Source organism: Ranitomeya variabilis, chromosome 2 (genome assembly GCF_051348905.1).
Source record: "Ranitomeya variabilis isolate aRanVar5 chromosome 2, aRanVar5.hap1, whole genome shotgun sequence".
In the NCBI taxonomy this organism is placed as follows: Eukaryota; Metazoa; Chordata; class Amphibia; order Anura; family Dendrobatidae; genus Ranitomeya; species Ranitomeya variabilis.
The window spans coordinates 185,032,339-185,043,909 of NC_135233.1; positions in this window are offsets into that span (position 1 = coordinate 185,032,339).

The window sequence follows — 11,571 nt, forward strand, 5'->3', positions numbered from 1 at the left end:
CGTAGGTACGCCACCCGGCCACTGTTAGTTGTGTGGTAGGTTTAGCTCACGGTCAGCTCAAGATTCCATCGCCCAAGAGCTAGTCTGTTGTTTAAGTTTTCTGACGTTCCCTTGCCATTGGGAACCATGACAGTGATGCCCTTTGGGCTCTCTAATGCTCCTTCAGTGTTTCAGTCCTTTATGCATGATATCTTCCGGAAGTATCTGGATAAATTTATGATTGTTTATCTGGATGATATTCTGGTTTTCTCGGATGATTGGGATTCTCATGTAAAGCAGGTCAGGATGGTGTTTCAGGTTTTGCGTGATAATGCTTTGTTTGTTAAGGGCTCAAAGTGTCTCTTTGGAGTGCAGAAGGTTTCCTTTTTGGGTTTTATTTTCTCCCCTTCTGCTGTGGAGATAGACCCAGTCAAGGTCCGAGCTATTCATGATTGGACTCAGCCCACGTCTGTTAAGAGTCTTCAGAAGTTCTTGGGGTTTGCTAATTTCTACCGTCGCTTTATCGCTAATTTTTCTAGCGTTGTTAAACCTTTGACGGATATGACCAAGAAAGGTTCTGATGTGGCTAATTGGGCCCCTGCAGCCGTGGAGGCCTTCCAGGAGCTGAAGCGCCGGTTTACTTCGGCGCCTGTTTTGTGCCAGCCTGATGTCTCACTTCCCTTTCAGGTTGAAGTGGATGCTTCTGAGATCGGTGCTGGGGCTGTTTTGTCGCAGAGAGGCTCTGGTTGCTCTGTGATGAGACCATGTGCCTTTTTCTCTAGGAAGTTTTCGCCTGCTGAGCGGAACTATGATGTTGGTAATCGGGAGTTGTTGGCCATGAAGTGGGCATTTGAGGAGTGGCGTCATTGGCTCGAGGGTGCTAAGCATCGTGTGGTGGTCTTGACTGATCACAAAAATCTGATGTATCTCGAGTCTGCTAAGCGCATGAATCCTAGACAGGCTCGTTGGTCATTGTTTTTCTCTCGTTTTGACTTTGTGGTCTCGTACCTGCCTGGTTCGAAGAATGTTAAGGCTGATGCTCTTTCTAGGAGCTTTGTGCCTGACTCTCCTGGAGTCTCGGAGCCAGCTGGTATTCTTAAAGAGGGAGTAATCATGTCGGCCATATCTCCTGATTTGCGACGTGTGTTGCAGAGATTTCAGGCTGGTAGACCTGACTCTTGTCCACCCGACAGACTGTTTGTTCCTGATAAATGGACCAGCAAAGTCATTTCCGAGGTTCATTCCTCGGTGTTGGCAGGGCATCCGGGAATTTTTGGTACCCGAGATTTGGTGGCTAGGTCCTTTTGGTGGCCTTCCTTGTCACGGGATGTGCGGTCATTTGTGCAGTCCTGTGGGACTTGTGCTCGGGCTAAGCCTTGTGGTTCTCGTGCTAGCGGGTTGCTTCTGCCCTTGCCCGTCCCGAACAGGCCTTGGACACACATTTCCATGGATTTCATTTCTGATCTTCCGGTGTCTCAGGGAATGTCTGTCATCTGGGTGGTGTGTGATCGTTTTTCCAAGATGGTCCATTTGGTACCCTTGCCTAAGTTGCCTTCCTCTTCCGATCTGGTTCCTTTGTTTTTTCAGAATGTGGTTCGTTTACACAGCATTCCGGAGAATATCGTGTCCGACAGAGGGTCCCAGTTTGTGTCCAGATTCTGGCGATCTTTTTGTGCTAGAATGGGCATTGATTTGTCGTTTTCATCTGCCTTCCATCCTCAGACTAATGGTCAAACGGAGCGAACTAATCAGACACTGGAAGCTTATTTGAGATGTTTTGTTTCTGCGGACCAGGATGATTGGGTGACCTTCTTGCCATTGGCGGAGTTTGCCCTTAATAATCGGGCTAGTTCCGCTACTTTGGTTTCGCCATTCTTCTGCAACTCTGGTTTTCATCCTCGTTTCTCCTCGGGTCATGTTGAGTCTTCTGACTGTCCTGGGGTGGATTCCGTGGTGGATAGGTTGCAGCGGATTTGGAATCATGTGGTGGACAACTTGAAGTTGTCACAGGAGAAGGCTCAGCGTTTTGCCCCCGAATTCGTGTTGGGGATTTGGTTTGGTTGTCTTCTCGGTATGTCCCTTTGAAGGTTTCCTCTCCTAAGTTTAAGCCTCACTTTATTGGTCCTTATAAAATTTTGGAAGTTCTTAACCCGGTTTCTTTTCGTTTGGATCTTCCGGTGTCGTTTGCCATTCACAACGTGTTCCATAGGTCTTTGTTGCGGCGGTACGTTGTGCCTGTGGTTCCTGCTGTTGAGCCTCCTGCTCCGGTGTTGGTTGAGGGCGAGTTGGAGTACGTGGTAGAGAAGATCTTGGATTCTCGTCTCTCTAGACGGAGGCTTCAGTATTTGGTCAAATGGAAGGGCTATGGTCAGGAGGATAATTCCTGGGTGGCCGCCTCTGATGTTCATGCGGCCGATTTGGTTCGTGCCTTCCACGCTGCTCATCCTGGTCGCCCTGGTGGTCTTGGTGAGGGTTCGGTGACCCCTCCTTAAAGGGGGGGTACTGTTGTGAACTATACTTCTTGGCTCCCTCTTGTGGTTACTAGTGATTTGGCACTTGGATTGTCTTTTACCAGGTTGGTACTCACCTGCTTCGTTAGGCCTGGGGTGTTGCTATTTAAACTTCCTGGATTCTCAGTCCAGTGCCTGGCATCGTTGTATTCAGTTCATTTCTGTTTGCTCCTGTCTTCAGGTCCTGGTTCTTTGCAAGATAAGCTAAGTCCTGCTTTCTTATTTTTTGTTATTTTGCTTTGTTCATATTTTTGTCCAGCTTGTACAATATGTGATTCCTGATATTGCTGGAAGCTCTAGGGGGCTGATATTCTCCCCCCTCACCGTTAGTCGGTTTGGGGGTTCTTGGATATTCAGCGTGGATATTTTGCAGGGTTTTTTGCTGACCATATAAGTCATCTTACTGTTTTCTGCTATTAGTCAGTGGGCCTCTCTTTGCTAAAATCTAGTTCATTCTTACGTTTGTCTTTTCTTCTTACCTCACCGTTATTATTTGTTGGGGGCTTGTATTACTTTGGGGTCTTTTCTCTGGAGGCAAGAGAGGTCTTATTTTCCCTGATAGGGTTAGTTAGTTCTCCAGCTGGCGCGAGACGTCTAGGATCAACGTAGGCACGTTCCCCGGCTACTGTTAGTGTTGTTGCTAGGATCAGGTATATGGTCAGCCTAGTTACCACGTCCCTATGAGCTGGTATTTATGTTTGCAGACTTTTGCTGTAATCTCTGAGATCCTTGCCATTGGGATCATAACAGCTATGACCACGAGAGCGTATTCAAATCCTCCACTTGGCGGCATCTGGATGTGGTCTATCTGGATCCTCTTGAAGCGGTACAGTGGTCTGGCAGGATGATGTGTGGAAACTTTCTCCACTCGTCTAGGGTTGCATTTGCCGCAGGTCAAACAACTGCTAGTGAATTTGGCTGTTAGGGTAGAAATCCCTGGAGCAAACCAGTAAGCACCGATCATTAATCTGTGTCTTCGATCTGTGTGTGGGCCCATAGAACCACCATAGGGTACATGCTTCGAGGTAGACAGGATTTCGAGTCCATTGCATATACCTTTCCTTCTTCATGTGTTGCTCCCTTCAGCATACAGTTCTCCTCTTCCTTTAGAGCCTGCTCCTGCAACTTCTTGAACAGATCCCAGACATTATTTTGTCTGGTTTCTTGTCCTCAGTCATCATGTAGTAGCCATTCGGCTCTACGACCTCTACCACCTCCCCATATTGTCTTCTGTTGGCTGCTTCTTTGGCTGCCATGTCTGCCATGTTATTTCCCCCTGCCTCTACTGTGTTCAGTTTTATGTGCTTTGACTTTTAATATTGCCACCACCTTCAGTAGTTGGAGTGCATCGAGCAAGTCTCTGATGGCTCCATGATGCTTCACGGTTGTCCCGCTTGCTGTGATGAAGTCCCTTGCATCCCAGATGGGTCCAAAGTCATGTGCTATGCCATAGGAGTACCTGGAATCGGTATAAATGTTCACAGCATTGCCTCCTACAATCTGGCAGGCGTTCGTCAGCGCTATCAGTTCTGCTTCCTTGGCTGACAGGCTAGGTGGCAGACTTCTGGACCATAAGATTTCTTGATTGCTGGTCACTGCACATCCCGTGTGGAACCGTCCTTTATCATCTGCAAACCTGGAGCCATCTACGTAGAGGATCAACTCTGGGTTAGTTAGTGGCTCATCTGCCACATTGGTAATCCTTCTGTTTCCTGTTGCATGATGCTGAAGCAATCATGGTCATCAGTCCGGAGCATATCCAGATTCTTGTGAAAGGTATCATGCAGATTTTGATCTGAAGAGTCCATATCCGCCTCCCCCCTTGGGAGTGGGAGTAGAGTGGCTGGGTTGAGGACCGTGCATCTGGAGATGGTGACATTGTCAGGCAAGAGTAGAGCGCAATAGAGACGAAGATATCTGGTGGTGGAGAGATGTTTTAGCTGGGTTTGGTTGAGGATTGCTGAGAGGTCATGTGGAGCCAGGATCTCCAGTGGATGTCCATGAATGATGTCAGCAGTCTTGTCCAGGAGGGCATGTGCTGCAAATTATGTCCTCATGCAGGAGGGGGCTCCCCTTGCTACTGGATCCAGGCGAGCTGAAAAGTAGCCGAAAGGTCTCTGTTTTCCCCCATGAATCTGTGTCAGGACAACAGTAGCAAGACCTTCTTTTTCCATCAGGTAAAGACGGAATGGCTTCTTGTAGTCAGGTAGGCCTAGTGCTGGCGCTGAGACTACGGAGTCTTTCAATTTCCTGAACGAGTTGAAGGCTGCATCCGACAGGAGGAATGGGGTTGCATTAATGCAATCTTACAGAGGCTGCATTAAGACCGAGGCATCAGGGATCCAAGCTCTGCAATATGAAACTAGACCAAGGAAGACCTGTAGCATCTTTGGAGTTATTGGGGGAGCAATTTTCTCCACTGTGGTCTTCCGGTCATCTGTCAGGTGTTTCGTCTGGTGAGCAATACAGTGTCCCAGGAAGGTAACTCGCTTCTGACACCACTGAACTTTGTTTTTTGAGACCTTGCAGTGCTGCTCCGCTAGGTAGAGTAGGAGAGACACGGAATGGGCTGTACACATATCAAGGTCTACTGTACATAAGAGAAGATCACCCACGTATTGTAGAACGGTGACTTCCGCATGTTCTGTAATCCAGTTGGCAAGGATGGAAGACATTGCTTTGGTGAACTGTGAAGGGCTGTTCTGGGCCCCCTGAGGCATCACTGTCCATGGTTACTGTGCCCCCTGGTGAGTGAAGGCGAACAGGTACTGGTCATCCGGGTGAAGGGGAACACTGAAGAAAGCATTGGCCAGGTCAATCACTGTGAACACTGTTGCTGTGGCCGGCACATTTGAGAGCAGAGTGTGTGGATTTGGCACAATTGGGGTTTCAAATACCGTAGCCTCGTTCACAGCCCTCAGGTCAAGCACCATTCTGAACTTGGCTGGCTCTCCTTTTACAGTCTTTTTATTGACCGAGAAAAGTTAGGTATTGCAAGGTGACGTGCAGGTAATAATCATCCCTTTTTCCAGGAAGACCTTCAGTTGGTCAGAGACAGCTTGACTCTGGGCGATAGACAGGGGATACTTGGCCTTATGAGGGTACAGGGTACCTGGCTTGAGTGACACCCACACTGTGGCAACTTGAAGTGTCCCCACATCCTGGGGTCCCTTGGACCATAGGCTTTCTGGTACCATGTCCAGCACCTCCTAAGGTAAGCTTGCATCGGTTGGGGCTCATGTAAGGCCGCCAGCATGATTGATTCTTCTTGGGTCAGGGGTGAAGAAAGTGTTACGGTCCCATCTTCCTGGAACACTATGGTCGCCTTCAGCTTCTGCTTTAGGTCCGCTCCCAGCAGGTTGAGTGGTTAGGTCCTTGACACAATGAACTGGACAGAATAGAGTGTCCTGGCTGAGTCCACACACTCAGGGGCTTTGTAAGGTGGGAACGTCTGACTTGACCATTAATCCCCATGCAAGACACATAGGATTCTGATAGGCAGGTGGGGTCAGGGAGTTCCACATGTTTCATCACACTTCTTGCTGCACCAGTGTGCACAAGAAAAGATCTTACAACACCATCCACTTTCAGGGTAATTTGAGGTATTGGTCCATCTGGTGGGGTTTTGCATGTTAGGAGCGTGGTGTCTTGTGGACCTGGCTTGCCCCTGTCCTATGGGTGGAGCTCTTCACTGATTTCTGTACTTCTTCCTTGACCTGTTTCTCTGGGCCAACTCTTGGGTTGCGTGGGTGCTCAGCACTGGTTCCGGAAATGGCCAGACTTGCCACAGTTGTAACACTTGACACTTCTTCTGTCTTTGTAGGGTGGTTGCTCTTCCAGGTAAGTGGTCACCATAAGAGGGGCTGTCTTCCGCACTCTTGGTTGGATCTCAATCCCTTTGGCTACTGTGAGTAGGGTGTCCATTGCTATTGACCTGTACTCGGGTCTGGCCACTATTAGTGGTTTCCTGATTGGCTCCCTTAGTCCATGCACAAAGGCCCGTGCCAACATTTGCCTATGTATTTGGTCATGAATGGTGAAGCCCAAGTCTTAGAAAACTTGCATTACTCTGCCATGAAACTTTTCCACAGACTCTGACCTGTCTTGGCTCATGTCATGTAAACTGAGGGCTTGTCCTGTCAATCTGTCTTTGGCCCACTCTCTGAGCTGTTCAATTAGCTGTGGCCCTGACTCTCAAGCGTGTACATCTAGTTCTGCTGGAAAGTTTGAAATGTTCCTTCATGATTGTCCAGAATGCATCAACTGCTTTTATTTCCATTACGGCCCAGAGATAATTTCAGGTTGCTGCATATGATCGCTGCTTCTGCTGCATTCTTCAGTAAAATGGCATAAGATACATCTCTGGGTCTGGCAGATTATTCAGAATACTGGTCACTTGACTTGGGGTGAAGTGTACATAGTGTAAGGGTGGTCCTCTATCTGCCCGCCTTCTTTGTGCCTGTGGGTTTCTTTTCCTAGTACTGGGGAACATGTATGATGCTCCCTCTTGATCAGACCTGGGCAAGAGGCGGCCCGTGGGCCGCATCCGGCCCTCCTGATGATTTTAAATGGCCCGCCAGCTAACTGTCACTTCTGACAGCCGCCCCCGGCACCGCTCGGCCAGCCGCCAGCCGCTTCTGAGGAGGACCGCTGGTGGCTGGAGTGAAGGCCCTGAGCTGATACGCATCGGCCCTGTACAATGTGAGCTGCAGAGCCGGGTTGAATATCGGTGGCGGCGGCCATCTTCCCGAGGCCGTGCGTGCGCAGATGGAGTGCTCTGCTTCACGGGGCTTCAGGAAAATGGCCGCAGGAGGCAGCACGTGCGCAGATGGAGATCGCGGTGGCCATTTTCCTGAAGCCGAGTTTGCAGATTTAGATCTCGGCTTCAGGAAAATGGCCACCGCGATCTCCATCTGCGCTCGCGTGACCTTCCGCGGCCATTTTCCTGAAGCCCCGTGAAGCAGAGCACTCCATCTGCGCATGCGCGGCCTTGGGAAGATGGCCGCCGCCACCGATATTCAACCTGGCTCTTCTGCTCACATTGCATTCTGGGCCGCTGCGTCACCTCACCGGTGGAAGGGACCCGCCGCACCTCTGCCATCGCCACACCACTGCTCAACCCCCCATGGACACCAGGCCGTGGCGTCGCCCACCTAAGCAGGAAGGGACCCTGCTCAGGTGGACGCCACACCGCATCACCCCACCTCTGCCGACACCTTGCCTCCTGTGACCCTGCTCTGCCACCGCCAGCCTTCAGGTAAGGCTACTTTCACACTAGCTACTTACCTCCACTCTGTATACGTCACCATGTGGTTTAGACCCGCATATTCAGTATTAATGTAGACATAGTCCTGGTGGTCACACATAAGGGTTATTGTAACTTTTCTAACTATTTCAACAAGCCCTATGGGGCTTTATGTTGTGTTACCAAGCACTGATCCTATATAATGGCATTCTGTATGGTTTCATGTGTCTATGTTCTTATGTTTTAGGCAGTTCACCCTACACGACTCCAGGAGGTTACCCCGTATTCTTAGGGGGGTCTATCAATCAGTATTTCACCCTGATAGTCCGTTGACAAGACTTGTCATGTTCACCTCACCACAATCCTCTTTGCTAACACGTTCACAGACCTTAGCATCTCGTGAACGAAGCTCACCACTCACGCTATACCGGGCCGGATCCACTCAGACCGCCATATTTGTTGTTCTGTCACACGACAAGTGATGTCTTTCTTTTGTTTTATCATTGAGCATAATACATCATGTTTGTATTTATATTGTGCATCATGTACTTTGTCTAAAAAACTTTTTTCACATATGTATTTCAGTATTCAAAAAAACCCTATATGATGAAGGTCTTGTGATTAGACCGAAAACGTTTATATTGAACTGGATGCACTAAATAAATGAATTTCTTATCTTGCAAAAAGTTCTCCTGAGTGCCAAGTATATTATTTCTGATACTTTCACACTAGCGTCGTGCACTGCATGTCGCTATGCGTCGTTTTGTAGAAAAAACGCATCCTGCAAAAGTGCTTGCAGGATGCATTTTTTCTCCATTGACTTGCATTAGCGACGTAGTGCGACGCATTGCCACACATTGCAACCGTTTTTTGGTGCGTCGTGTCCAGCATTTCCGACCGCGCATGCGTGGATGGAACTCCGCCCCCTCCTCCTGGCACCTCACAATGGGGCAGCGGATGCGTTGAAAAACAGCATCCGCTGCCCCGTTGTGCGGCGCTTCCACAGTATGCGTCGGTGCGCCGCAACGTCGCATTGCGACGTGCAGTGCACGACGCTAATGTGAAAGTAGCCTAAGATACTGTAAATTCGGACAATAAGACGGACCCCATCTTATAAAAAAATTTTTTTTCTGCAATTTTCACCCCAAATTTGGGGTGCGTGTTATGGTCCGGTGCGTCTTATAGTCTAAAAAATACGGTAATTATATTAGTCCGGCCCTCTAAAACCATCCCAATTTCTCATGCGGCCCCATGGCAAAATTAATTGCCCACCCCTGCTCTTGATCCTCATCAGAGAAGTAATTGTGATACTGTGTGCTGGGGTCATTCACGGGCTGATATTTAGACTTAGAATTTGCCTTTTTGTGTGACGATGTCTCCCCCTGAGGCTGCGGTGGATCAGGATTATAATTCCATGTTGATGTAAATGTTGGCAGCTCTGACCAGTACTGAAATTGTACATTATCAGCAGATGGTGATGTCTGTCCTCCCCTCTCTGCACCTCGGGCTGAGCTGTCTGGTGCTTGATGTGTCTGGGGGCTGCCTGCAGTACTGTGAGCAGGGATGTTCTCACCCTCTTCTCCCGATATCATAACTGGCAATGGCTGTGCTGTACTTGGGACATAAAAGTACCTTGTGCTGTAAGCACTGGAAACAGGTGTCACGGTCAGCTGCAGCCGCTGATGCGGCCCAGCCCATAGACGCCCCCAAGCCAACCGACCTCAGAAGGCGTGAGGCGCGCATCCCCGGGGACGCAATACGGACCCTTTATAGCACAGAGCGGGACCCGGGCCTACCTGAACTAGGGGAGGGCAAAAACTGGGGTTCTGTGGCAGCTGAGCATATGGACAAGGAAAGAGACGTAGGACTTGATTACACCGCACAACTTCAGGTATAGAGAAAGTAAAGTTTACTAAAGTAAAGTCACACAGTGCATAAACCAAACAAGACAATGCCAGGATCCTGATTCCACACATCAGGGTACACAAGGTCATCAGGATGCAGGCAAGACATCAGGACACACGAGGACATCAGGGTACATGAGGTCATCGGGACATCAGGGTACACAAGGTCATCAGGACATCAGGGTACACGAGGTCATCAGGACGCAGGCAGGGCAGCAGGGTACAGACAGGACATCTGGACCCAGGGTCACCGGCAGACATCAGACAGGAGTTGTTCGGTTCCAGTCATCCGACACGACCTACAGGCACCACCACAGTCAACAGGCTCCAAGCTCCAGACAGCGGTCATCAGGCTCCGGGCATCGGACCTAGGTGTCAGGACTCTGAACATTTTTTATTACCTTTTGTGCATTACTGCCCTTTTCCAAGATGGCGTCTTTGGTCTCATGTGCACTGTGTCTTCCTGCTATAAATCTCCACCCCAGCCTTCAGTCTGTGCTAGAGTATTCTGCCTTGCATCCAGCTCCTGACCTCTGGTTACTCCCTGGCTATATACCTGCTCCTGTGAACCTGTGGGGTTATCCTGCTACTCTGCTCTGAGTTCCTGCTGCATAGACCAGTTCCAGTAATCCTCCTTCATCTGCTGCTCGTGTTTACTTCCATCTGCATTTGCTGGACATGTAAGCTGTTGCTGCTCTGCAAGAACCTGAGATTATTATCCAGGCCTCCCTGGTTGAGCTAAGATATTATTTGAACTGCCTTATAAGCATATCTATCTGTGTTTTGGACTAAGCAAGGACTTATTCGTGTCAAGTATCCTCAAGAATAATTGTGCTTCATAGACTTTCTACGTGATTGCATTTTCCTCTGAAGTTTCCTATAGACTGCTAAGCTGCATTTAATATTTACTCCAAGTGTTGTGGACTTGAGTTTCTCTCTGCACCTGTTTGAATCACCGTGTGATAATATAGACTTTACCACTTATAAAACTGTGTCCTGTAGTTGTCTTGTTCCACGCAGAGTCTCCTGAGTTATCCCCTATAATTATTACACTAGGAAGGAACTCAAACGGGATGGTACTAGAACCGCAGGATTGCTGGACCTGCCACGAGCTAGCACCGCATGGTAGTCAGAGCACAGAGTAGTAGATGCTCAGCAGAAACACAGGTTACAAGAGACTCAAAGTCCCTGGGTGCGAGGCTCCAGATGCAGAGGGATTCCAGGAACATAATCACAGCAGACACAGTTCAGACAGGTTCAGGTACAGAACAGGTACAGGATCAAGGATTCGGGCATGATATACCACCTCCAGGACAGGCACCAGAACAGGACAAAACAGGAATCAAGACAAGGACTTTGGTACCAAAACATAGACAGGAGAGATGCAGGAACACAAACACACATAGCAAAGTTCAGGAGCTTTGTGAGTAGCTCAGGCCGCGCCCATAGGGCAGGGAAACATTATATAGGAGCTGCCCCTCAGCAATTGGCTGGGGACAGCATTTCAAGTACTCACACTAACCCTGATAAAAGAAGGGGAGGTGTGGCTGCGCACGCCCTTAGCAAACACAGAAACCATTACAGCACAATCAGTGCAGGAACTGAGGCTCAGGGCACCAGGCTGTGACTGAAAGCACTGACACACGTGGAAAGTCATGCACTAGCTGCAAATGACCTCACAACCCGTGGACAGCTTCCACAGCGGCAACCAGGGACCGCACATGCGGATGGTCAAGCAATAGAAAAAGATCTAACCACCCGTGTACGGCTGTGCAGCAGAGCAGGGAACTGAGAAGGCTCCATCCAGGTAACAGCCAACAGTATCCCAGCTCAAATTACGGGGAAAAGAGTAAAGGGTTAAAGCAAACATGCAATGTCATGCCGAAAACCAGACACAGATAGAACTGCGTGACAACAGGGAGACCATGCTGTT